We start from the raw sequence: 27883 nt of genomic DNA, 5'->3' as shown, positions 1-27883 counted from the left end.
TTGGTGCAAGCAATGCGAACAGAAAAAGTCATATAGCATCAATTTTAACAATCCAATGACTTAAATGAAAACTTTTGAATAATTTAGTGACCAAATTGAAAAGTTACCTATAGTTTACTAACTCATAGTGTAGTTTATCCTTTTTTCCACTATCCTTTTGAAACCCAAAGCTTGGGACAGTTTCTATATAAGTTTATGTGTAGCTTCAGTCTCACCATCCTGTCTAACCTCCTCTACTACATAGGAGCTCTTTGGCCACACCATTTCATCACATTTCTAAAAAAATGTCTTCTCAAATATGTTCATCAAAGCTTCCTCCTTCAACTCATAGATCCATGTCCAACCACAATCGTCCCTTAGCCAACTTTCATCTTTGCGTTTGGGGGAACACTTTCCTTTCACCTCCATCTAAAATGGTAAAGAATCTACATTGTATAATAAAGTCTTACATATAAATCTAAATTTGTGTTTTCATATAATATTTTCTCGCGTTTAAATTCCTTTTATGCCTCATATCTAGTATTGTTGAGTTTTTTTAATCTTTTTTTCTCACATTACAATTGTGCAGAAGGAAGATGCTACAATTCAACAACAACATGGAGAACTGAAAGAAGAAATAAGAAGGATGGTTAAGGTAGCCATGGATGATGACTTACTGCATAAATTGCGTTTGATTGATACAATCAGACGGTTAGGTGTGAGTTACCATTTTGAAAGAGAGATAGAAGAAGCATTGCACAACATTTATGAGCATGACTGCAACGATGACCAAACTCTCGAGGTACCTCTCTTCGATTTCGATTACTTAGAGAAAATGGCTTTAGTTTTCATTGTGGTGAGTCCATTTTCACTTATTTATCAAAATTTTCTTTTAACACAATTAAAAATTTTAGTGTGAGCTTAGAGTTTACGTTGACTTTTCCGAAACTAAAAAAGATAAGCAGAACAGGCAACATGCAAAATAGACCGGCAAAACAAGCACCCCCAATCGACAAAAGAAAATAGAATAAAAGAACACTCCAACCATGATTGCCACGAAAAGCTCCATCAATCAAATAAAATGTCAACATGCTTATTTTTAATAAATATAAGTTATTAGTAATTATTAAAAACAAAGTTCGGATGATAAATATAAAGCATAATGATAAATTTAATCATTAGTATTTATATCTTTTATTGATTTGATCTTTTTTTTTAGTTAAAACTGGTTATTAACCTTTTTCTTAAAAAAATGATTTAATTAACAACTTTTCAAAAAAAACCTCAAATTATTATGTTTTGAAAAGAAATAGTGATTAAAACGCTAAAATTTAAACATGGCACCTTACATGGCTATTCACTTGTGCTTCATGATAATATTTTTTTTGAATTTTGCATTGTTTTTATTTTTTATATTTTTTAAATTATTTATTGATGTGACATATATGACAAATAATGCCATGTCATTATGCCTAAATATAACAATGAAAAGTGATTTTCATTAAAAATAACTTATAAATTTAATATGAGGAAAATTTTAATTGCAATCATTGTATTTTCATTGAAATATATCATACTATCTTGTTCGATTGTACAGACACATTCTACAAGTTCAAAGATGATGAAGGAAACTTTGACAAGTCCTTAACAAGTGATGTGAAAGGCTTACTAGAATTATATGAAGCAGCACATTTACGTGTGCATGGAGAAGATATACTGGAAGAAGCTCTTGGTTTCACCACCACTCATCTAGATTTAGCCAAAGCTACCGGCACCATTGAATTTCCCCTTTCAGTCTTGGTCTCCCGTGCTCGAGACCGACCCATATGCAAATGCTTGCCAAGGTTGGAGGCTAGGCGTTTCATAGACATTTATAAAGATGATGGGTCACATGACAAAACGTTGTTGAAGTTTGCAGAGTTGGATTTCAACTTGTTACAAAATTTACATAAGGAAGAGCTAAGCAAAATCTCCAAGTAATAAATTACTCCTTCAACATTAATTAATACTTTAACCAAATTTTCAAGGATGAATAATTCATTAGTTATGGGTTTTGTTTCAGGTGGTGGAAAGATTTCGACTTTGCCAAAAAGTTACCATTTATACGAAATAGATTGGTGGAAGGTTACTTTTGGATATTAGGAGTATACTTTGAGCCTCAATACTCTCTCGCCAGAGAGATATTAACTAAAGTATTAGCCATGACATCAATTATGGATGACATTTATGACGCATATGGCACATTGGAAGAACTCAAACTCTTTACACATGCAATTCAGAGGTCAAACAATTTATATATATAAAATTATATTCCACACTTTTAAAGTATCGATTTTTTAAATCTAAAGCTGACTCCAATCCATTCATGTTCAAATTGTAAAATTTTAATTTATTTTCAGGTGGGATGTTGATTGTATAGATAAACTTCCAGAATACATGAAATTCTTCTACAAATCATTATTGGATGTTTATGGAGAAGTAGAGAAAGCGATGGCAAAAGAAGAAAAATCATGTTGTGTTGAATACTCGAAAAACGCTGTAAATTCACACATTATCTTATTTATTATTATTTTTGTGAAAGAAGAATTAATTGAGAAGCCATTTCAAAGTAAATTCATTCATTGTTGGTTTAACATATACATGATTTGCTAATTTAATAAACTAGTACCTTATTTTAGAAGTGTTCATGAGTTGTGTTGGTCTAGGTTATTATATTGTATTAATATAATCTATATATTTACTCATGCTAACTTGTCTTTCAACCTCAAATTTTGCACAAATTTGTCCATACTTAAAAAAAAAATTGGAAAGAAAATTAATTTACGCTACTTTTAATTTAATATGTATTTTATCGAAGTTTTAAAGTTAGACAAGTTAATATATTTTTAATAGTTTTTTCTTTTTGTAAATATTGGAGGTAGGGGATGGGGGTAACACGGTTTGAACCCATGTCAAACATGTGTTTGACAAGAACTTTAATCACCGCTTCATACAATTCACGACAACATATTTTAGCTGTTTACAACATAATATTATATTATTATAAATTTAATTTTTATATGATATAAATTAATTAATATACATAAAAATAATAGAATACAGTACGAAAAGCAAGTTGGGATGGACCGAGCTCAAGCCTTGCATGTTAGTGTTCAAACCCTACTCAACCCATAGTTTAAACAAAACTAATTTTATTGCCCACGATATTTTTTTAAAACTAAATACTTTGGTCTAAACCAAATTTCAAGCTCGGATGGATAAACTGATTTACCCCAATCCATGCTTATATCATTTTTGATGAATAAAGGAATCAGCCTACCAGCTTGTAAACTTGGGGGAGATTCTAAAGGTGCATAGTAGAGATGCCCATTTTCCCTTGATTCATTGAAAACCTCAAATTTTTAGGGTAAATGTGTATGGATCCGGACAACATTTTCTCAAAAGTATCTTCATTATATGTATTTATAAAGAGAGAGAGAAAAAAAGTTAAATGCAATTACCTAAAAAAATGAGTCTCAATTAATTTATCCATTTTGTTAACATCCTAACTCTAGACTTGAGCTGACGATTTTTTGTTTCTTTTTTCTTTCCATTTCATAGTTTAAACAATTATCTGAAGCTTACATGGTGGAGGCTAATTGGTGCCATGAAAACTATGTACCAACGATGGAGGAGTATATGAGGAACGCAGTTTTAACAGCTGGCTATATCATGTTAACTCTCACATCTTTTATTGGAATGGGGGATTTGGTAACACCTAAGATTTTTAATTGGGCATCTACCAACCCTAAAATTATTGCTGCATCTTCCATTATTTGTCGTCTCATGGATGATATTGCTTCACACAAGGTATTTTTTCCCCTGGAATCTCGCTAGAGTATATTCTATGACTTACATTTGATAAATAAGGCTAATGCATATAATATGTAGTTTGAGCAAGAGAGAGAGCATTGTGCATCAGCTGTTGAATGCTACATGAGAGACTATGGAGTTTCAGAACAAGAAGCATGCATTGAATTGAAGAAGCAAGTGGAGAATGCTTGGAAAGATATAAACCATGAGTTGATGTTTAGTGAGACATCCAAGGTTGTTCCGATGCCAGTTCTTATGCGAAGTCTCAATCTTACAAGGGTCATCGATTTTCTTTACAAAGATGGAGAAGATCAGTACACACATGTTGGAAAAAATTCTAAAGATGGGATCACTTCTTTGCTCATTAATCCAATCTCACTCTCAACTTGAGGAATTAAGAATTTACCTTATCTCATGATCCTTTTTGTGTTTGGTTTCTTTTAAGTGACTTTTGTTTGTGTCATGTTGTGTTTAAGGTGTTTTATAGATCTTGATATTTCAATAATCTATGGTATATCTTTGTGCTATTGGTATGTGTCATATTCTATTTAAGTTGTTATATAGATCCTAGCATCTCAATACTCTATGGTATGTGTTTATGTTACTTTTATGTATCATGTTTTGTTTAAGGTGTTATTTAGTGCCTGAAACCTCAATAAACCTTAATATATGTTAGTGTTATTTTTACATGTCCTATTGTATTTAAGGAGTTATATAGATCTTGGCACCTCAACATCTTTGTGTTACTTTCATGTGCAATTATGTTTAATAGGTTATGTAGCTCATGAATATGTCACTACATAATTTCATGATAGATGATTAAAACCCTCCACCTTTCTCCCCATCTCCAAAAGGCCACTCTACCCTCCAAGCACCTCACAAGATGCTTCAAATTTGACATATCTCCAATCATATTCCCTGAGCAACCATTATCAAAACACCATAAGATGTTGGTAGATGCATTCATTGCAATGTGTGAAATGACAAAATATTCTTATTTCTTCTTTAATTATCTATTAAAATAGATTAATTGATCCGACAGGTTGAACCAACTGATTATATTAAAAATTAATATAAAATAAGTATTAAATATAATAAATATTAGATAAAATATGTATTTGATTAACTAAAATTGAACTGTCTGTCCACTATGCGTAGATTTTAAAAACTCCATGTCTTTATACTATATTAAAAACAAAAAATTAACTAACCGTTAAAATCTAATCACATATATTAATTTTTAGTTAAAATATGTCATATGTCCAAATACTTTTCATGAATTTCTAATTTAGTCTCTATCTTTTTATTTCTAAAAATTTAGTCGCTCTATTTTTCATATTTTAAAATTTTAGGTCCAACTATTAATACTGTTAAAAATTATTTTGTTAAATTCAAGTTTATTACAATGTTAATTTTTTAGTTACATTTTATTTATTTCAAAATATCACACCAACAAATTTAACAAAAAAAGTTATTAACAATTGGACTTGAATTTTGAAATTTGAAAAGTAGAGGGACTAAATTCCTAGAAAATAAAAGTGTAGAGACTAAATTTAAATTTATGAAGAGAACAAGGACTTATAACATATTTTAAACTAAATTTTATTGAAATTTTAAAAGAAAAAGGTTTAAAATCTATTGTTGTTGTCTCAAATTTTAAGTATTTTCTGGTTGATGTTTTATCATTAGAAAATCAAGCATTTTTATGGTTGTTCTGGATTGAATGAACTACAAATTCTTAAATCTAGAGGAGTGATAGATTAATATGATTAGTTTTTTCAACACAAATGTAGTCATCCTTAAATAGTGGTTTTGATCACTTCCGGACGTACTAACGTCTCGAGTAAGAATACTACTGCAAAATATATGGAATTGAGGCGGTGTCTGCAAGTATATGGGTCAGATTGTAATATAGTTTGTTTACAACGAAACACTTGGTAAGTATTCTGAGAATCGTACTCAAAGGATTGTAGTTTAGGGAAAACTGCTATTAAGCCAATTATCAGAAATAATTGCTAATCTACTTGAGTCACGAATTAGTGGTGTTAATATCGAAGCAAGATGATAATAATATTAATAAACTAAATAAAATGAAATAAACTTAAATATACTCTTAAGTTCATGTATAGGCTTATCCTATCCCTTGTTTCGACTATGCAAGTTCTTTTAGCCTAGATCCAATTGTTTTACCTAATATAGCAATCCGAGATAGTAATTTGTCTAACATCGGTGTAGCAACATCATAGTGTTGCAACATCGGATCCTATTGTTGCAACAACGATGTCTTGGTGTCACAACATAGGCAACATTTTCGACTCAAATATGTATCTTTAGCTCTTAATTTGTCCTACAAGACCATGTAACCTTATTTAGATATCTAAGATGTAATAAAAACTAGTAAAAAGCATAAATCATTACTTCAAGTATGAAAACATAGATATATACTAAGATAATTTAATTTACTATTAAACAAAATACAATTATGTGTAAAAATGGATGTAAATAATAGGATAATTTGTGACAGATAAAGTATCTAGATGGTTTAAAATTTAAATGGTTTAAATATGTTAAAAGTCTATATATTTTTTTGAAATTTAAAATTTAGTCCTACAAATCATTATAAAACCAACGTCGATATTTAGCAATCCGAGATAATCAAACCATTATAGCAAAACCCTAATTTACTTTATTTCCTTTAATATTAGAAACATAAATACATATGAAAACTTAAGACCACAAAGGATTAACTTAGCATCACTTGCACCTCCAATATAAACAAATCTAGCGTTCTCATCCAACAAAAACCATCACCCCGCAACATTAAGGCCACTTTGGAAAAGCAGAAGGGAAAAGAAACCTTGTTTGTACCCGAGATTCTCGGGGATAAACTAGATTAAACAACGAACAAGTAAAATAACATAGAAATTGAAAATATCGAATACAAATATTTTACATGGAAAAACTCATCCAAAAAGGATAAAAAACCACATGCAAAAATAATTTTACTGTAACGACAAAAATGAAGAGTACAAAGATAGAGATAAAAACTAAACCCTGAAACCCTAAATAATAACCCTCAAAACGTAAATACAAAATTCTCTGAAAGCTTGTAAAAGCTAATATCTAAATGTGTACTGGGTTAATTTTTCTAGAGTAGAAAATGGTCTATTTATACGCTAAATTCACAGGTCAAATAATATTAAAATAACCTACACTAATTAGAGTTTGTCTGGGACAAATAATTAAAATTAGACTGAAAGAAGGAAGCCGAGAAAATTACATAATATGTCGCCTTGCCATGACGTGGCTGCTACCTCGTAAGGACGTCCTTCATCACATGATTCGGATGAGACGTCTTATAACCTCCCTAACCTGGCCTAGATGATATGGTTAGATTAAGAATGCTACATTAGCCACTGAAATGGCTAAACTAACTTATATTACTTTTGAAGACTTTCAATGAACTCATTTAAGAGAAAAAACCATAGTTATACGTTGAGTTAGTTTATAAACATTCATTTATTGGGTCATTTGTATTTAAAATTCATTTTATTATTTATAGTGTTATTTTAGAAAAATCTTTTGTTCGTCGCTTTACTTTGTAAAAACTTGATGTTAACTAATGCAGTTGAAAGAAAACCATTATTCATGTCATTTTGGAAATCTAGTTGCCTTACCAATTTGTTTTTTTTTGTTAAAAAATGGTTCCTTTGCAATGCAGCAGAAATTAGGGAATAATGTCAACTTTTACTTAAACCGGCTATCAAGCATTTTTTAGTTATTATGCTTGAGCAATCCATGCATGCAAAAATCCCCAAATGAAAAGTTACCAAGCCAAATACTAGAAATAATTAAAAATTACAAACCAAAACCAATAGAGACTTAATAATGCTTATTAAAAATAGTCCGAGGTCCAAGGGGATTCTTCGTATGTCGGGTCCAATCCTAGTTTCGAGGTTTACCTGAAAAGTTAAACACTACGGGGAAGTGAGCTTATGGAAGCTCAATGTGAGTCGAACAGTTATTAAAACAAAGAAAAATAACAAATACAATGAAGCATATTAGTATTAATAGAAGAACACAGAACCATCATTGGAATTTCATATCATTACATAGCCATTACCAAATCGATGTCAAACAGTGTATGAACATGGAGTGATGCAAATGATGCAATGAAAAAGTTCTAACCAAACCATCCGTTACACACTGTGAGTTCCCCAGAACCCGTTTGCCAAACTCCAATGAATGCGAGCAAAGCTCAATGTGGTAAAACCATCGAATGAACTTAATTGCAAAAAATCTACCATTTAAAAAATAAATGCAATAAAATCGCCAAATCTCCTCAAATCTCCAATGCAGTGCGCTGCCTAGGAAGAAATGCAGACTTATTATGCCACCGAATCTCCATAGAACTCCTCCGTCAACCACAATAATGATCCCACTCCAATGCACATGTAAGATGTCATTCAATCTCGTACATAGTCATGAATTCAATATTTTCACATTTCTTTGGCATGATCAACACACCCTCATTTTATCAAATACTTTTAGTAAATAGAATCATTTATCCAACTTTCAATTCACCATTAAGATGGTGTCGTTCAACATATCACAATCTCATATAACTAACAATTCTTTTCCGAGTGCATGTATAGCAGTCTTTCAAATATTTCATAGCAAATCATTCTTAGAAATATATCATGTGCAAGCCTTATTCTCATTTAGAATCATGCTATACATACAATCAACATACATCATATCAACTAACCATTCACAACAATATCAATCAAACTATTATTCAGCCACACTCATATTTTTGCTAACACACTAAACAATTAGGGCTCGAAACATAGCTAGTTAAACCACTTACAATTTAATTACATAACCATTTAGCCAATCCCGATTAGCAAGCTTAGTCATCAATTGTATCGTTTAAAAAAATTAACACATTCAAGTAGGACCCGCACCTTAATTACGTTCTACTACAACACACTTGCGAATCTCGTAGTTTCTCTTTAAGACTTTATAACGAACCTAAATTAAAAATAATTATTTAAGTAAATTAATATACCACTTAAACAGCCCAAATCACCCTCTTATGGGTTCAATCCAATTATTACAATTATAATGATTTTTCAAATCCAAACTAGTTATGTTTTTTACGCTGGTTTGATGCGAATCGTAGGCGCGAACATCTAACGGCTTCACTATTGATTTAGGGAATTTAAGTCCAAAGCTAACACATTTAAATACTAAAAAACCGGTAGCTACTCCAAGATTAAAATCTTCAATTTGATCAATTAACAATTTTCCCAACATCAAAACTGAAACTACATACTAGCCCGTGATCAACCACACTTACGCTTCTTGAATTGTCAGATCTGAGTCATCGATGAGTCGACAATACACAAGGGAAGAAAGAAAGAAAATTGAAGAGAAAAGAGGAGAGGAAGAGGGTAAACGACTAGAGTATGGAAAATTTAACTTAAAGGCTAAAAAATACAAGAAAGAGTTGTAGTTATACCTAGTGTTCAAGGCTTAGGCTGCACAAAATAAGGAGAAAGAGAAATTTTAGCAAAAAATAAGCTATTTTGCAAGGGAAGGGAATCAAACTTAAGACTTTGATCTAATTATCATGCTTCATTATTTTTCCTTAAACCACTATGTTGTTTCTTCATTCTTGACATAACCTTACAATATTTGTACAAAATTTGTAAAATAATAAAAATGGTGCGAGAGAAGGGATTTGAACTTAGGTTTCAATGAAGGTTTCACTAACACTTAACCAGCAAATGAATACCTCATTTATTTCATAAAAACACACAAATAATCTCAAAAACTAGGGAATGACCACTCTCTCTCGACTCACAAAGTCGATTCTACTAACCCTCAATTTTTGGGATGTGACATATCTCTTCTTTTCATGATGTAAATGGTTCTGTCGTTGGGATGTCAACTCTATTTCGACCAAAAACCGTGAGGCATACTCTAAAAATCTCTACATTGGCTCATATTTCCATAATGCCTTCTTTGGCAAAGTTGTGCTTAGAAGTTGGAAGACTTTTACTCTTTGAATTATACACAGCCAAATCAAAACTGGCTCAGATTTGATTTCTACGAACATAGTGCTCTATATTTTTAAAACCTCAATTCAAAAGAGAACCTCTTTTATACAAAACAATCATACCTTTTTCTCTCCTATGACCAAGTTGTCTCTACTTAAAACAAGTTGACTTCGACTCATTAACAAAGGAGAAACAACTTGTTTCACCAGTCACCATTGATCCTTCCATAACATAAAGACTGTCAATCTTTTTACCTTTCATCAAAATGAGAGCCCCATAGTGTACCTTAATATTGCTTGACTCTATGTTAATTCTACAACCCTTCGAGTCCAAAATTCCCAAGGAGATTAGATCTCTTTAAATTAGGCATATGGCTGACATCTAATACTGTCCTAATTATCCGTTATGCATTCTGATTTGAATAGTACAAATATTGATTACTTTATTGGGTGAACCATTCCCCATGTGCATAACTCCATCTTCAACTGATTTGTTGTAGAGAATCAATTCTTGTTGGGACACATGTGAAAAGAATACCTCGAATTCAGGATCCACTCGGATGTATGCTCAGAGTTTTCACTTGTTGACACCAATAAGAAATCATCAACCTTGTCATTGGCCAAATTAGTACCAGCTAAATCTTCCTTGTTGCTCTTAGCAACCCTTTTATTTCACAGTTTGTAACAATCTACCTTAACATGACCTAATTTCTTACAATAATGACATCTCTTATCTCGCTTCCTTGACGCTACCAAAACTTAGACTTGCCTATCTGACTTGCTATTCGAACCAAACTCATTGTTGATTTTATCTTTGCTCAACAGATGACCCTTCACATCTTCAAACGAGAGGTTATCGCTGTAAAAAATTAGGGTCTCCCTAAAAGACTTGTATGAAGGGGTAAAAATGATAATAATAGCATAGTCTGATCTTTATCATCATTTTTGAACCTCAACATTTTAAATATCATTTAAAAGAGTAATAAATTGACTGATGTGTACTCTAAGGTGCTCACTTTCATCCATGCAGAGAATGTATAGTCGTTGTTCCAAACCAATCAGTTAGCCATAGACTTTGTCATATAGAAGGTTTCTGACCTTTTCCATAAGGTGAATGTCGTTTTTCCATCAAAATCTTCCGCAACACATTATTTGTTACATAAAATTGTATCATGGATAAAACTTTTTTAGATAACCTATCCCATTCTGATTCATCCGTGTCTGCAAGCTTCTTCTCTGTAAAGACCTTCTCAAGATTACTTTGAATCGGAATTGTTGTCATCCGAACTTGCCACAAATTTAAATTTGTGATTCCATTGAATTTATCAATATCAAACCTTGTTGCTGCCATCTCTGAACGGGTTGAATGCAGAAATCAAACTAGCTATGATACCAATTTGTCAAGGATAAACCCGATTAAGCAACAAATAAGTAAAATAACAAGGAAATTGAAAAGATCGAACACAAATATTTTACGTGGAAAAATCCCTTCGAAGAGGACAAAAAACCACGGGAAAAGATAATTTCACTATAACGGCAAAAATGAAGAGTACAAAGATAGAGATAAAAACTAAACCCCAAAACCCAAAATAAGAACCATCAAAACGTAAACATAAAATTCTCTTAAAACTTGTAAAAGCTAAAACCTAAAAGTGTAATAAGTTAATTTTTCTAGGGTGAAAAGGCCTATTTATAGGCTAAATTTATAGGTCAAATAAAATCAAAATTCATAGGTCCGGACACCCTTAATTGCATCGTTAGAACATCAGTGGTCGTGTCGTTGGGACGACGCCTCTTTCTCGTTAGGAAGTCAACTCTATTTTGGTCAAAAAAATGCGAGGCATAATCCATAGAGATAAAAGAGAAATGATCAGCTTCACCTTAATAACTTCTTCTTCATTTCTAATGATTCGTAAGCTCAATTTTTTCCCAAGCTCCAACATCTCAGAAGCCTCTTTTTATTCTCAGAATCAGATAATAACTCATTCTTAGTTTTAGCTCCACATGGATCGGGTTTAGGAAATTTATTCTTACACCTTTTACCTTTCCCTTTTTTCTTAATCCTCAAATTCACTTTTCTTGTTTTGGATTTGGGAATTAAATCTGATAATGAGAAGAGACAAGAAATTGGAGCTAATTGAAATTAAAGCACTCAAATTGGGAAATGGTTGGCAAACAGAACTTTGTTTTTCTCAGCCAAACATGAACATTTATTAATAGAAGGTGGCAACCACCAAATTTGGATACAATTAATGAAAATGACCATTGTATCCCAACAACAAAAACATCAAAAAGACTTTCAATCGTCCATCAATCCACTCATATAAATATATAATTTCAACTTAAGTTTTAAATACACATCTGAAGTCTATATAAAACATTAGCTATTACAAAATTACACTTGAAAACACACATTAAAATTGCAACCCAAGCCACCTAAAATATTAATAAAAAAACTTTCAAGACTAGAGAGGATTAAGTAAGAATCACGTGCACCTCCAATAGAAACAAATCTAGCCTTCTCATCCAAAAAAATAGCATAGTTCCCATAAAACTAAGAGACAATACATGATAAAACAAGGAGCTCACTTTTCTTGTTTTCGATTTGGGAATTAAATTTGATAATGAACCTTCATTAAGTTTTATTAATACAAAAGAGACAATACATAATACACATTTAAACAACTAAATTTAATTAAATTCAAAGCATCATGACTAACACTAAAAGACAACGACAATTGACGTATACACAAACACAATCCCAGTGACACTAGACAACTCTAAAACTCCAGCACATGCCAAGAGATTGAAGAGCACCATAAAAACAACACACTGACAAGTAATTATTTATTTTGCAAATGAGCTGACAACTTGAAGATAAGAGAATAATCTTTTGAATGTCAGTTTTCAAAAGTGAGTTCATGTTCATTTGAACCTTAAATTCTTGATCAAATTAGGATTGAATCTATTAGCAAAGTAGTGATGCTAGTTTTTGCTGACTCTCCAACTTGTGTATAAGCATCTTCGCCCATGTAAAGGAGATCAATGACCTTTGCAAGGTTTAGAATTCGATTAAGAGCCAATGTTGGTGCTGCTGTTGGTTTCAAAAACTCTTCATTTATATCCTTCCTAGCATTGTTTATTTGCTTGTATAACTCATTGTACGCCTCTTGCATTGACACTCGATATTGTTTCATGTAACACTCTATTGCTGAGGAAACATGTCCTCTCTCTCGCTCAACCTACAATAAACATAAATTAATTTGAGCTAATGTAGAGCTATGTCAGATAATAAAAATAAACAAATAAGTTATTGTAACTTGTGGCCAACAATATCACTCATCAACCTACAGATAGTGCTTGAAGCTCTAACAATCTTAGGGTCATTAAATGCTTAATTGAATGTCTCTTTTGTTATGCTATCTTCCATGCCAACAAAAGATGACATCATAAGATTCCAATAACCACAAGAGACTAATGCAATCGGCATATACTTCTCCATTGTTGGTACGTAATTTTCATGCAACCATTTGGCCTCAACATAGTAAACTTGAGATTTTCGTTCCATCTATTAACTATTAAGGAATAGAAACAATTGTGGTTGTTGGTAGTTAAGTAACGGATAGTAGTTAGCAGTTACTGAGGTAGTTAACAATTAGTTACTAGTTCGTTTATTAAAGTCTGTATAAATATGGTAGCTGATTATTCAGCTAAAAATGAATAACAATCTATCTTCCCTTCTTTATGGTTCTCATTATGGTATTTGAGCCATAGTCTTTTATTTTTTTCCCTCCTCTCGCTCATTGCAACTGAGGTTGTTTCTAGTCACAATAATGAAAATCGTCAGTCTTTTAATACTACTGCTCAAGTAGATGGTTCTTTTTCCAATCCTGGTGATGCTTCTTTGAGGAAGATACAGTAGTTTCCCAAGCATGGCACTGTGAAACTTGGTTAGTGTAATTTTTTTGTGGAAACAACAAGTTCTATTGATTCTTGAAGGTTATGGATTGTAAGATTTTGTGGTTGGAACAATTAATACTCCTTCATAGTTAGTTATTGATAAGGATGGTAATCTTGTTCCTAATCCTGCATTCTTGTTTCATAAGCAACAAGACAAACTATTGGCTTCTTGGCTACTATCTACAATCTGTGATGAGATCTTTGTTCATCTCACTAGTGCTCAATCGAGCTTTGACGTCTGGAGTACTGTAGTGCACCATTTTGCTTCAAAATCTACTTTGACAGTCTCTATCTTGAGACATTCTTTGTACTCTCAGAAAAATGACAGTTAACTGTGAAAGAATATCTAACCAAGATTAAGGGTTTACGTGACACTCTGATGGCTACAAGGAATGGTGTTTCTGAACAAGAACAGATTAGTATTATCCTTGCTAGTTTGCCTGTGGAATTTGAATCAATTAGGATTGTATCTTCTGCAATGCGTGTTCCTCTTGATCTTATTGCAGAAATGCTTATTGATTGTGAAACTTGACAACAAGAATTGGTTTCAATCGTCTCCTTTTAGGCAAATGTTACTCAGTAACGTGAAAGCACTGATAATAGTAACAATCAGTTTGATAGATGACCTCGATCATCCTACAGAGGTAATAGTAGGTTTTCTCGAGGCCGTGGTTGAGGAAAGAAGTTTGTTATACTAAGCCTTAATGTCAACTATGTGGACGAGTTGGTCATACTGTCCAGAAGTGCTATTATCGGTTTGATAAAACCTTTGAAGGTGTTTCTGATCAGTCTATGCAGGCTCACTGTCATCAGTTTTAGGGTTCTTCAAATTTGACTTATGCATGATATTCTCATAGGGATGATTCAGCTCCTACTGATAGTTCTAAATAAGGACGATATTCCTTGAGTTCTCTGAATACAAAAACTTGGTATCCAGATTTAGGAGCATCCAATCATGTCACTAATGATTTGGATAATTTGAAGGATACAACACCATACACAGGTAACCACACGCTTTACATGGGAAATGGAGTGCCTGTACCTGTAGCTCATGTTGGCTCAGGTCATTTTACAGCTGCTAGTCAAGTGTTTCATTTGAAACATTTCTTGCATGTTCCTCAAATTTGTAAAAATTTACTATTTTTTGCTCAGTTTACAAAAGATAACCAGGTTTATTTTGAATTTCATTCTGTTCATTACTTTGCGAATGATATCAAGACATGGAACATCTTGCTGGTGGGGAACATTCATAATGGTCTGTACAAGTTTGATCTCTTAGCCTCTCCAATGGTTATCACTGCCTTGTCTTCTCCAGCCACTATTCATGCTACTCATTTGAAGACACTTACTCCTAGTACTTCTGTTTTTGACCTATGGCACAGAAAGCTTGGGCACCCTTGTAATAAAACTATCATTTCAGTACTTCAAAAATGTAATATAGTTGAAAGCAATGTTAAGCTGGGTTCAATTTGTTCAGCATGTCAGCTTGGAAAATTTCTTAAACTCTCATTTTCTCCTTCTTCTACTATGTACTCGGCTCCCTTTGAGCTTATTGTTGCTAATCTTTGGGGGGCAGCTTCTGTCACTTCCGAGGGTCATTCTTATTACATTTTGTTTGTTGATGCTTACTCTAGATATACCTAGTTATATCTCATTAAACATAAATCTAAGGCTCTTGCAAAATTTATGCATCTTTATAAATTCATTGAGGTTCAATTTGGTTGTAATGTGAAGGTTCTTCAAACTGACTGGGGAGGCGAGTTTCGATCCTTTCTAAAGGTTCTTTCTCAGTTGGGAATACACTATTGCCTATCGTTTCCCCATACCTCTGAGCAAAATAGATTGGTCGAGTGAAAACATAGGCATATAGTTGATATCGACATGACATTACTGGCTCAAGCTAAGGTTCCTATGCATCTTTGGGTGCATGCTTTCATTAGCGTAGTCTACCTGATTAATAGGCTCCCAAATCTGTTCTTGATGGAAAGTCTCCCTATGAACTATTCACAAGTTTCTGCTTGATTACATGCACCTCCGAGTCTTTGGCTGCTGATGTTATCTGTATCCCAGGCTTTTCAATACTCATAAGTTGAAATTTCATTCCAAACCTTCTATTTTTCTTGGCTATAGCCCTGTGCATAAGGGATACAAGTGCCTTGATGATATTGGTAAGATGTTTCTTTCTAGATATGTGGTGTTTGATGAAACATGTTTCCCTTTTGCTTGTTCAAACAACTCAGATAGTACTACTGTCCTCCTTGGGGCTCGACCTCAGTTCTTGCATCAATGTTCTCAAGTTCTAGTGATCGGTTCCTCCTTACAATAGCCTAATCTCGATGCTTCTTCTAGGTTTGTCTCTTGTGACTCTCTTGACTTGCTTCCCAGGTCAACTGATGTTTTGTTGCCAGCCACTGCAGCTAACAGCAGTAGGTCTACTTCTTCTCCTTGTGATGCTTCCTCTCAGCTTGTTCACTTATTTGGCTCACATTTAGCTTCTAGTAGTCCTCAGATTGTTGAAGATGTGTCTGTTCCTCCTTTTAACTCGCATCCCATGTAGACCAGGTCCAAGAATGGTATTTTCAAACCTCGAGTTTTCTCAACTAAGCTGGATGTTACTGAATCTGTCACGATTGATGAGGCTTTGTCTAGAAAAGAATGGACCCCAGCTACTCAGCAAGAATATGAAGCTTTGATGAGGAATAATACATGGGATTTAGTTTCTCTACCTGTAAATAGGAGAGCTGTAGGCTGCAAATGGGTCTTCAAGTGTAAACGACACTCGGATGGAACTATTGCTCGATATAAGGGTTACTTGGTGGTCAAAGGCTACCTTCAGGAAGTTGGCATAGACTTTCATGAAACCTTCAGCCCTATTGTCAAACCGACTACAATCGGTGTTGTTCTAGCCTTGGTAGTGAAATTTGGTTGGTAGTTAAGACAAGTTGATATCAATAATGCGTTCCTTAATGGCGACTTATCTGAGGAGATCTACATGATTCAACCCCCTGGTTTTGAGCAGCAGCATGGTGGTCAGAATTTGGTATGCAGGCTAAAGAAGGTGTTGTATGGTCTTAAACAAGCACCACGAGCTTGGTTCTCTAAACTCAGAAACTTCTTGCTTGTATCTCATTTTGTGATAGCAAAGTCTAATGGCTCTTTGTTTATTCGAAGCACTGAAGGAGTGCTGCTGTATGTCCTTGTATCCGTAGATGACATCATTGTCACTGGTAACCATCAAGGCAACATCGATGCATTTGTTACAAATTTAGATACATAGTTCTCTTTGAAGGATCTCGGGCCTCTCAGCTATTATCTTGGTATTAAAGTTGTTCCTACTACTGATGGACTTTTCCTCAATCAACAAAAATATATTCATGATCTTTTAAAGCGAGTTCGAATGGATCAAGCAAAGGGTTCCCCCACGCCAATACCCACTTCAACAAGTTTGTCGCAGCACGTTGGTAGTGCTATTGACAATGAGTCTGACTATAGAAGCATCGTGGGAGCTCTACAATATGTTGTTACCACTCGGCCTGATATCACCTTTGCTGTTAATAAAGTATGCCAATTTATGCATAAGCCTCTTGATCAGCACTTTAAGGGTGTCAAACGGATTCTTAGATACCTTCAAAATGCTATGGAGTATGGTCTTCAATTTACTACTGTTGTTAACTTGGATCTAGTAGGGTTTTCTGATGCAAATTGGGGAACGAATGTAGATGACAGGCGGCCAACCACAGGTTTTTGTGTTTTTCTTAGTGGAAATCCTGTGGCCTGGGGATCTGAGAAGCAACAAGTTGTCTCCAGGTCTACTGCAGAAGTTGAGTATCGCGGTTTTGCTCATACTGTTACCAATGTTATCTGGCTGGAATCTCTTCTGTCTGAGTTGCATGTTGTTCCTTCTAAGAAAGCTACAGTTTAGTGTGATAGTTCCGGGGCTGTTGCTGTCTCAGCTAATCCAATATTTCATTCGAAGTTCAAACATGTAGAGTTGGATCTGTTTTTTGTTAGAGAAAAGGTTGCTGCTGGGAAATTGAATGTTGGACATGTGCCAACTCAAGATCAAGTAGCAGACATCTTCACCAAACCCTTATTTGCTTCTTTGTTTACAAAGTTTCATTCAAGTCTCAAAGTTGTTACTAGACGAGAGCAAATAGCAGAGATTGAGTAGCTGGAGGCATATTAAGGAATAGAAATAGTTGTGGTTGTTGGTAGTTAAGTAACAGATAGTAGTTAGCAGTTACTGAGGTAGTTAACAATTAGTTACTAGTTCGTTTATTAAAGTCTGTATAAATATGGTAGCTGATTATTCAACTAAAAATGAATAACAATCAATCTTCTCTTCTTCATGGTCCTCATTATTAATAAACAAAGAAACAAAAAGTTAACAAAAAACAACTAATGTAGCTAATTCAGATTGCAAAATAAAAAAATTTTTCAAGAAAAAAAAGTAAAAATCATATATACTGCTTCTATTGCGACTTGGACGCAATATGATTTTCCTTCTTTGGATATAGAATCTTCCATATCTTTATAAACATTTAAGATTTCACTATACCACAATTTCATGTAGTTTGGAAGTTGATCAATGCAGTTGGTATCCCACCTACAATATATAAATATATCATCCATTCAAACGGTCAATTCTCTCTATTATTCAATCAATAAAAAACATTTACTTCTAATGATTTGAAGTAAAAGTGGATATATGTTTTATATGACCTTTGAATTGCTTTTGTAAAGATTTCAATTCTTCATATGGGCCATATACATCATAAATATCATCCAAAGTTGATATAAGGCATATCACTTTGGTCGCAAAATTTCTAACAATGGCGTAGTGGGGTTCAAAGTATACACCCAACTTCCAAAAATAACATTCCACAAATCTATCCCTTATAAAAGGAAAATTGATAGCAACATCTAAATCTTTCCACCACCAGAAACAAGAAGAAGAAGATAAAATATGAACTCCTAAACCGGCCTTAAATCTTAAATAAATCATATACCCTAAACCAAAAACCCTAAACAAATTTATTATTATCTCTTTTACAATTATTTTAAATAATAATATTTTAATTTTTCCATGTGTTTTATTTCAAATTATTTCTACGTGTCATTATTTTTTTCTAAAGATTTTAAATATTAAATTAGAAATAAATTGAATTTTATTTAATATGAATAAACCAATTAAGATAAAATATTTTTAGCGGTGCTTTTCCAAAAACACCGCTAAATCCCCGAAAGCTCAAAAAACGGCGTCATTGGGCTTAGGTTTTTTTCGGCGCTTTCCCAAAAACGCCGCTAAAGCCCTGAGCATTAGCTGCGCTTTCTTAAAAATGCCGCTAAATCCCCGAAAGCCTAGAAAACGGCGTCGTGGGGCTTAGGTTTTTTTGCGGCGCTTTCCCGAAAATGCCGCTAAAGCCCTGAGCATTAGCGGCGCTTTCCTATAAACGCCGCTAAATCCCCGAAAGCTCAGAAAACGACGTCGTTGGGCTTAGGTTTTTTTGCGGCGTTTTTCCAAAAACGCCGCTAAAGCCCTGAGCATTAGCGGCGCTTTCTTAGAAACTCCGCTAAATCCCCGAAAGCTTGGGAAACGACGTCGTTGGGCTTAGGTTTTTTGCGGCGCTTTCTCAAAAACGCCGCTAATGCTTATTTTCAACGGTGTTTTCCATAATGCGCCGCTAATGATCGATCGTTAGCGGCGTTTTTTATCCAAACGCCGCTAAAAACGCCACTAAAAGCCTGTTTTGGTGTAGTGCCACAAATCTATCCCTTATAAAAGAAAAATTGATAGCAACATCTAAATCTTTCCACCACCTGAAACAAGAAGAAGAAGAAATTAAGATATATATATATACATATATATTATTAGTCGATATGTGTATTGGCTAGGGTATGAATAAGAGTGTTTTTTGGCTTGACTTATGGAAATCTTTACCACTATCGGTTACCTGATTATCTTGTTTATCTCCTTGTGTAAATGTTGTAAGATTTTGAAATCTAACTTTGCAAATTTCATTAAATTTTCATCTTGGGTACCGTATCCTTCATATATGGAAATGTAGCTCCTAGCAATCAACCTCGGCAAGCTCTTGCGAAGGGGTCGCTTTAGAGCATTAGCTATTTGTGTGTAGAGAGGATAGTCTACTGTAGTTTCTGCCAACTTCAGATGAAATGTAGTGAAGGAAAGGACTTCTTCTAATATATTTTCTCCATGTAGTTGAAAGTCTGTAGCTTCATACAATTCTAGCATTCCTTTCACATCACCAATTAAAGACTCTTTGAAATTTCCATTCTCATCTTTGAATTTGTTAAATGTGGCTGCTTAATCATCAAACAATTTTGAGACGTTATTTTTTAAGTTCCCCTTTGTAAATTTAAAATATATTTATGGAAGGATTCGGATTTCAACATCTAATCACCTTTTAATAATTCAATTATAATTTTATTAACAGGATTTTACAAATTTGTATTCAATAAATAAAATTGGTTCATTCAAGTTTACAATAACTTAAAATCTCATGCTTAGTTCACTTAGTTCATACAATTCAATATTTAAAATATCAAGTTTAGTCAAAATGGTGAGTCCTCTAATTATGGATTGAAATACTTCAATCCATCGTACTGGTTAAATCAATTGATTATATTAAAAAATTAATATAAAATAAGTATTAAATATAATAAATATGTATTTGATTAAGGACAATTGACCTGTCTGTCCACTATGGGTAGATTAAAAAACTCCATAGTGTGGTTAGACAGCTGCCACGTCTTTATACTATATTCAAAACTAAAAATTAACTAAAGGTCGGAAGTTAAAACCTAATAACATATATTAATTTTTTATTTTTTTGGTTAAAATATGTTATAAGTTCTTGTACTTTTCATGAGTTTCTAATTTAGTCTCTATCCTTTTATTTCTAGGAATTTAGTTTCTCTATTTTTCATATTTCAAAATTTTAGGTCCAATTGTTGATACTATTAAAATTATTTTGTTAAATTCAAGGTTTTTACTACTTCATTTTTTTAGTTACTTAACTACCAAGTGAGAATTTTTTATTATTTTATTAAAATTTTACCACGTCAGTTTTTTTTTGTTAAATTGAAGTTTATTGTTTTGTTAAATGAATCACTTAAAAATTTAACCATAAAAAGTTAACAGTGTTAACAATTGGACTTGAAATTTGAAATTTGAAATTTGAAAAGTACAGGAACTAAATTCATAGAAAATAAAAGTGCAGTGACTAAATTCTAAATTTATGAAGAGTATAGGGACTTACGGCATATTTTAACCTAATTTTTATTGAAATTTTAAAGGAAAAGGTTTAAAGAATTTTCTTCTTGATTTTTTATGATAAGAAAATCATGATAATTCTGGATTGAACCATCTACAAATTCTTAGATCAAGAGGTCCCTCGTTTTTTCAACAGTCCTTAAATAGTGGTATCTAGCGTGTCTAAAATTTAAATGGTTTAAATATGCTAAAGGTCTATGTATTCTTTTGAAATCTAAAATTTAGTCCCTATACTATAATTTTAAGAAATTGAATCCTTGTATTTTTTTTATTTAAAAATCTTGGTGCCTCCATATAATTTTTCCGTTAAAGTATCAAAGGTAAAATAACATTTTTAGCCCTCAATATTTATAGTAATTTTTTAAGGTTAAAAAAGAGTTATTGCACCTTTGACACTATTAACTTTCACGACAAAAATAGATGGAAGTACTAAGATTTTTAAATAAAAAAAAGGGATTTAAGGTCTCAAAATTAAAATATAGAGACTAAATTTTAAGTTTTAAAAGAATACAGTAACCTTTGACACGTTTAAACCGATTTAAATTCCATAACTTTTTTTGTTACCAGATTTGCTTTTAAAAAACTAAGACATACCACAATGAGCATGGAAACCATGCTCTCTTAGCAGGCGAATTCGAACAGCAGTAGTGTAAAGATCATCACCATCAATCTCAATATGATTGCAATGATGATGGTATATAATTTCCAAGGCCTCTTCTATCTCTTTCTCGAAATGGTAAGCCACACCTAAGCGTTGGACTGCATCAATTATATGCAACTTTTGGGACGATTTATCCATATTTGCCACTAAAATTCTCCTCACTTCTTGCTTCAATTCTTCGTACTCGTGTTGAGTTCCAGCATCCATATCCTATTCAAATCAGAAGCTTTATATTAATTTTAAATTATTCACATGCATGTATCCGACACATTGAAATGAGAACAGATGTATGTCTCTTCAACTACGAAAATAGTTTTAAAAATTATAATACATTTGTATGAAACACATATTAGCACTTACATCAAATCTAAACAATATAGACATATGATGTCACACAAACTCAAATTAAAATTGATTATCATACGTCCGAATATACCATTTGAGAAGGAGAAGAGAGGAAAACGCCCCCCCCCCCCCAAAAGCTAGCTTTAAAATTGGACAAATGACGATTTTCCTTGGAGGCGTTACCATGTTGAGATGGAACAAGATTTGTAGAAATTGGAGAAGACATTTTGTTTAGAATGGTAAAAGCTGTTTTGAGTTTTGTGTGATCCAAATGCTTTTATGAGTAGCTTTTATTTATAGGCACCATCCTTTGAGTTTTTTCACCTTACCGCATATTTATTTTAGATTTATTTCTTATCATTTGCAGATGACTTGTTGATTTTATTTTCCAAGTTAGATGACTTGTTTGTTTTGGTTCTACTTAATAGTCTTTTACATTATTTATTGCGAAACTTATTAAGTACAATGAGAAGGTTGTCAAATCTACCAATATTAATAAATCTATATAAGCTTAATTAAATATTTATTTAAAAGTTTTTTTTAGGGTAAACTACAAAAGTAGTCACTTTTGTTTACCTCAGGTTACATTTTAGTCACTTATGTTTGAAATGTTACGTTTTAGTCACTTATGTTATTATTTTGTTACGAAGTGATCACTCTTCCATTAAGTTCCGTTATCTCACTAACGGTAATCCTACGTGGCAGTCTAACTAGATTTTAAGTGACAACTTGGATTTCCTAATGGGATGAGAATAGATTTTTATTTAAATAAATTTAATTAATTAAAAATTTTAAACTCTAAATCTTAGTTAAAAAACCGTTCATCTCCCCCTTTTTTTTAGTTTTCTTTTTCAGTTGACTAAGAAAGCTATTATCATCAGAATTTTTTATTCACCTACAAAAACAAAAGAGGATTCAATGAAGGGTTCAGGTATTTCTTCTTCACTGACAAATTTATGTTCTAAGACTTAAAATCAAGTGGTTGTCGACAAATTTATATAATAAGATGAACTGCGATGATTGCAACATGTGAAAAAATGGTGTTCTAGTTAACATCCTAGAATGAAAAGCCAAAACAATTTGTTTTTGTAGGTGAATAAAAAATTCTGATGATAATAGCTTTCTTAGCCACCTGAAAAAGAAAACTAAAAAAAGGGAGAGATGAACGGTTTTTTAACTAAGATTTAGAGTTTAAAATTTTTTAATTAATTAAATTTATTTAATTAATTAAAAATCTATTCTCATCCCATTAGGAAATCCAAATTGGCACTTAAAATCTAGTTGGACTGTCACGTAGGATTACCGTTAGGGAGATAACAGAACTTAACGGAAGAGTGATCACTTCGTAACAAAATAATAGCATAAGTGACTAAAACGTAACATTTCAAACATAAGTGACTAAAATGTAACCTGAGGCAAACAAAAGTGACTATTTTTGTAGTTTACCCTTTTTTTATTTTCTTCATCTGCTTTTATTCAACATTATGATGTAATTTGTTTATTGTATATAAAACTTATGCACCATCACTATATTTAAATATAATATCTTTTAAGGGAACTAAAAGACAATATTTTACTAACTTTGAAAACTAATATCATATATCAATTTTTAAAGACATGCAAATATTATTCTACACTCAATCACATACGATATCATCTTAATTTAAGTGAATTTTAATTAAAATAATTAAAAAATTGGGGGGGGGAATGTTGAAACTATATGCTAGAAAAAACATAACAAAAAATAAATAATATTTGAAAATGCTTAAATCATTAATTAAAAATAAAAAAAATTGATAAACATCATAAGCACAAATTCAAAAACAGAACCTAAAATCAACCATTAAAAATCTTTTAAAAAAACATTAATAAAAAATCAAAATTTGAAAATTTATATCCACCATTAGTGGTTTTATCAAGTTCTGAAATTTGATTAAAAATTTAAAAATAGAATTAGAAAATTAAAATTAAAAAAGAAACAAATTTACTTGCCTAGAAATTAAAAGAATTAAAAAAAATGACTACATACAAACAAAACGTGATTTGAAAGCAAAAAAAAAAAAAAAAAGAGGACTAAATTTAAAAAAAAAAACTAAAATGATTTAATGTTATAAAAGAATAAAACATGTTTATTTATTAATTCTTTAATTTGTTAAGTAATTAAATTAAAGTTAAATTAAGTTAGAGAAGATATTCAATATGGATGAATGTATAATAACTTTTACATTTTTAAATGTTGATGATGTGACATTTTATTATTGGTGCCTAAAAACTATATATTTTAGGATCATCCTAATATAGTTTATTCTTATTTTCTTTTATTTAAACTAGTTTAAAGTATCTAGAGGTCCTTGTATTATAGGAACTAGGTCAAATTAGTTCTTTTATTATTAAATAGATCAATTTAGTACTATACTATTAAAAAGAACCAATTAAGTCTCCATATTAAGTTTTTGAATTGTCCTGCTAAGTGCCAATCAAAGCGGCTACTTCTATCATCCCTGTGACAGTTCATTAACTTGTCATATTTTGAGTTGGAAATTTATTGAAACAAAATCTTTGAACTTTGAATTGTGTTGATATTTTGAATTTATGAAAGCTCAACTTTGAAGACTAATCCATTTAAAGTAATTAGTTTTGGAGATTGGATTTGTTCAGATCAAACAATTAAACCCCTCGAATTGTGGATAATTGATCGAGATTGATTTGACGACTTCTTTTAAGAATGAAGCTCCAACTGTCATTTTACATTGGTCTTTATTTAGCATATTGCTTTTACTATTTTATAGTTGCTATTACTGAAGGGTTGAGTTGTAATAGATTGCTAGTATCTTAGTGTAGCGACCTAATTTTGAGTGTTGTTGAAAAATGCAGTTTTAAAACCTTATTTCCATAAACCGAGTCCGTGAGGTTGACATATAAAGTTTAAAGAAGTTATTGTGAAAATATATTGAAGATAGGTTAAGAAATTTAACCGAAAAATAATTAATTAACGCTCATGGACTAAATTATAAGTGTCCAATGCTGTTGAGTTTTAATTTAAAGTACTTAAGGACCTCGTTAGCAATAATCTAAAGGGCCTAAATGGTTATCTAACCATTAAATTGAATTGAGATAGTGGAAATTCACGGAAATCCACTTGCTTTTAATTAATTTCATTAATTAACTAGTAAACTAGATTAATGATTAATAAAGTTGCGCATGTGAGATTTTTTATTAGAGTGAAGGAGATGGGATTGTCAGAATCGCTTGATGATACCGAAAGGAAAAGTAGAGAGATGGAAAGGGTGAGGATGGAATCAAAATAAGAAAATGAGGATAAGATTTAGGGCAAGTTGTTCATTGCTTAAAAAAAATATTTTTGACTCCAAAAGTACTTTTGGAAGAAAAGTTGTAAAGAACGAGCTGCTTTTGGTTGAAATTTTTAGCTTTTCAGAGGTGTTTTTCAAAAGCACTTCTGAAAATGAGAAGCTAAATATTTTAGCTTTTCCTCTCCTAAAAGCATTTTTAGTGCTTAATTACTTTTTCACCCCTCCAATAACATAGTATTTTCTTTTTTTTCTTGGTGCTTAATTACAAATGTGTTAAAATCATTAATTAAAAATGAAAAATATTTTTTAAAATACTAGTTACAAATATTTGATGGTTATATTTAAATATTTAAAATATAGTTTATATATTCTAATTAAATTTTATAAATAATTAATAATTATTGCTTTAAAATATTTAAAATTTATATTTCAGATATTAAAATATTAACAACAAGTTATAATAATTTTTTTATATTCTTACTAAAATATAATAATATTAACTAATTTAAATATTATTTAAATGCATATTTGTTACTTGATAGTAACATGTCTAAAATGGATATTTTATTTCTCAAAAGTACTTTTTGACAGCAATGCTAAGCACTTAAATTTTAAATCAAACTTTTCAAAAGTACTTCTCAAAAACAATGAAAATCTGGCCCTTAGTTGAATCGGGATCGACGTTAAGAACGAGGCCAAAAATATCGTCGGAGGGGAGACTAAACGGGGTTGACGAAGTAATTAATGTAATATTCCTCGAGAAAGAAAATGATGATGATGGATGTCAGAGAACGTGGGAAAATGAAGCAAATGGGGAAGAGGAACAATTGTATGGGTTTGGGGCTGGCAACAATGTTGGGAAGGAGGAAGATAATAGATGTCGTGATCAGGCTAGAGAACATGTTATTAATTTGGGCCTAGTGTCATGGGCTGCAATTCAAAGCCCTTGACTATTGCACTAAATGTATTCGATGGAGGTTGTCGAAATCTTTTTTATGAGACGGTCGACTTTTTATTTTAAAATATAAAAAAATAGGAGTCGCCACCAATCATTTTTTCATAAGGTGCGATCAGATCACCTCGTAATTTTATGGTTTTAATAAACAGTTTGATTTACTAAAGCAACGATTTTTTGTCTATAAACTTCAAGAAATGAGTTCGGGAGTCGGTTACGCACGAGAAAGGATTAGCACCCTCACAACGTCCAAAATTGGTACCTAATTGATTAATTAATATCTTAATGTCGAAAGTTAAAAACTCAAAAAGAATTTAAAAATAAGATCCTTCTTTATATCCAAGTATTTTCTAATAAAAACGTGCAAAATGTCATCTTATCTCGAAGTAACAAAAGAGTTGTATCTTGTAAGTCACGATACAATATCTCGAATACCAGAAAATAAGCTTTCCTTTTATTTTATTAATTAATCAAATCTTGTGTATTTAAATTTTAAAAGTATGTTCGGTTATTTAAGTTCAATGAGAAAATCAAATCCCCGTAAATTAGGGTACAACTTCTCGAATCGCCAAACACGAAACATTGCCTATTTTTAAAATTCCTTTTTTGAATAATAATAAACCGTTTTTTAAATCGATATGTGTTTTTAGTCGGGAATGGTACATCAACGGACGAACACATCTAAATTCAATGCATAAAATAGAGATAAAAGGGACAATGCATAATAGGATGATAACAATAATGAAAATGACAATAATGATAATAATAATACCAATAACGATAATAAAAAATAATAACAATAATAAATAATCTAATTTTTAAAAGTAAATGACAAAAAATAAATAGATAAAAAAGTAATAAGTAACAGAATGATAAATATGTAGATAAATAGATATACATAATATTAAGTTTAAATATTTAAAAGTAGAAGTAATAAACAAATAATATGAACAATAAACGACTAAATAACATAAAAAATAAATGAATAAATAAATAAAACAAGTAAATAACATTAAATTTAAAATATAAAAGAAACGAATAAAAGAATAGTAAATAAATAAGTACACAATTAAATAAAATCTTTCATAAAAATTTGAATTAAATGGGACAAGAACTAAATTATAATAAAGATGAAATTAATAGTAAAAATTGCGATAAAATAAGCAAATAAGGACTAAAGTATAAGGCGCGAAAATCCATAGGGACTGAATGTGAAATTATTCCTGGCCCTTATGCGCAACGTTTCATCTAGCAAGGAGAAGGATTAAATTAAAAATGAAACAAAATTGAAGGGCCAAATTTAAAAGGAGAAAAAAAGAATTAGGACCAAAATAAAATACGCGTAAAGGGGCAAGGACTAAATGGAGAATTATCCCTCATCCCTAAAGCGGCGCCGTTCTTCATAGAACTAAAATGAAACAAAAATAAAATTATAAGGTAAATTTAAAAAATGAAAAAT

General features: G+C 31.7%; 2 pseudogenes; one reads left to right on the top strand and one right to left on the bottom strand.

Moving 5' to 3' along the window:
* The first annotated feature begins 216 nt into the window (after nt 1–216).
* On the top strand, nt 217–4221 carry LOC107929752 ((+)-delta-cadinene synthase isozyme XC14-like; annotated as a pseudogene).
* Nucleotides 4222–12843: 8622 nt separating this feature from the next.
* LOC121223407 ((+)-delta-cadinene synthase isozyme A-like) lies at nt 12844–22384 on the bottom strand (annotated as a pseudogene).
* Between the last annotated feature and the right edge of the window lie 5499 nt (nt 22385–27883).

This window comes from Gossypium hirsutum, chromosome D11 (genome assembly GCF_007990345.1).
Source record: "Gossypium hirsutum isolate 1008001.06 chromosome D11, Gossypium_hirsutum_v2.1, whole genome shotgun sequence".
In the NCBI taxonomy this organism is placed as follows: Eukaryota; Viridiplantae; Streptophyta; class Magnoliopsida; order Malvales; family Malvaceae; genus Gossypium; species Gossypium hirsutum.
Note: the sequence above shows the minus strand (reverse complement) of the source record. Positions and strands in the feature narration are given on the sequence as shown.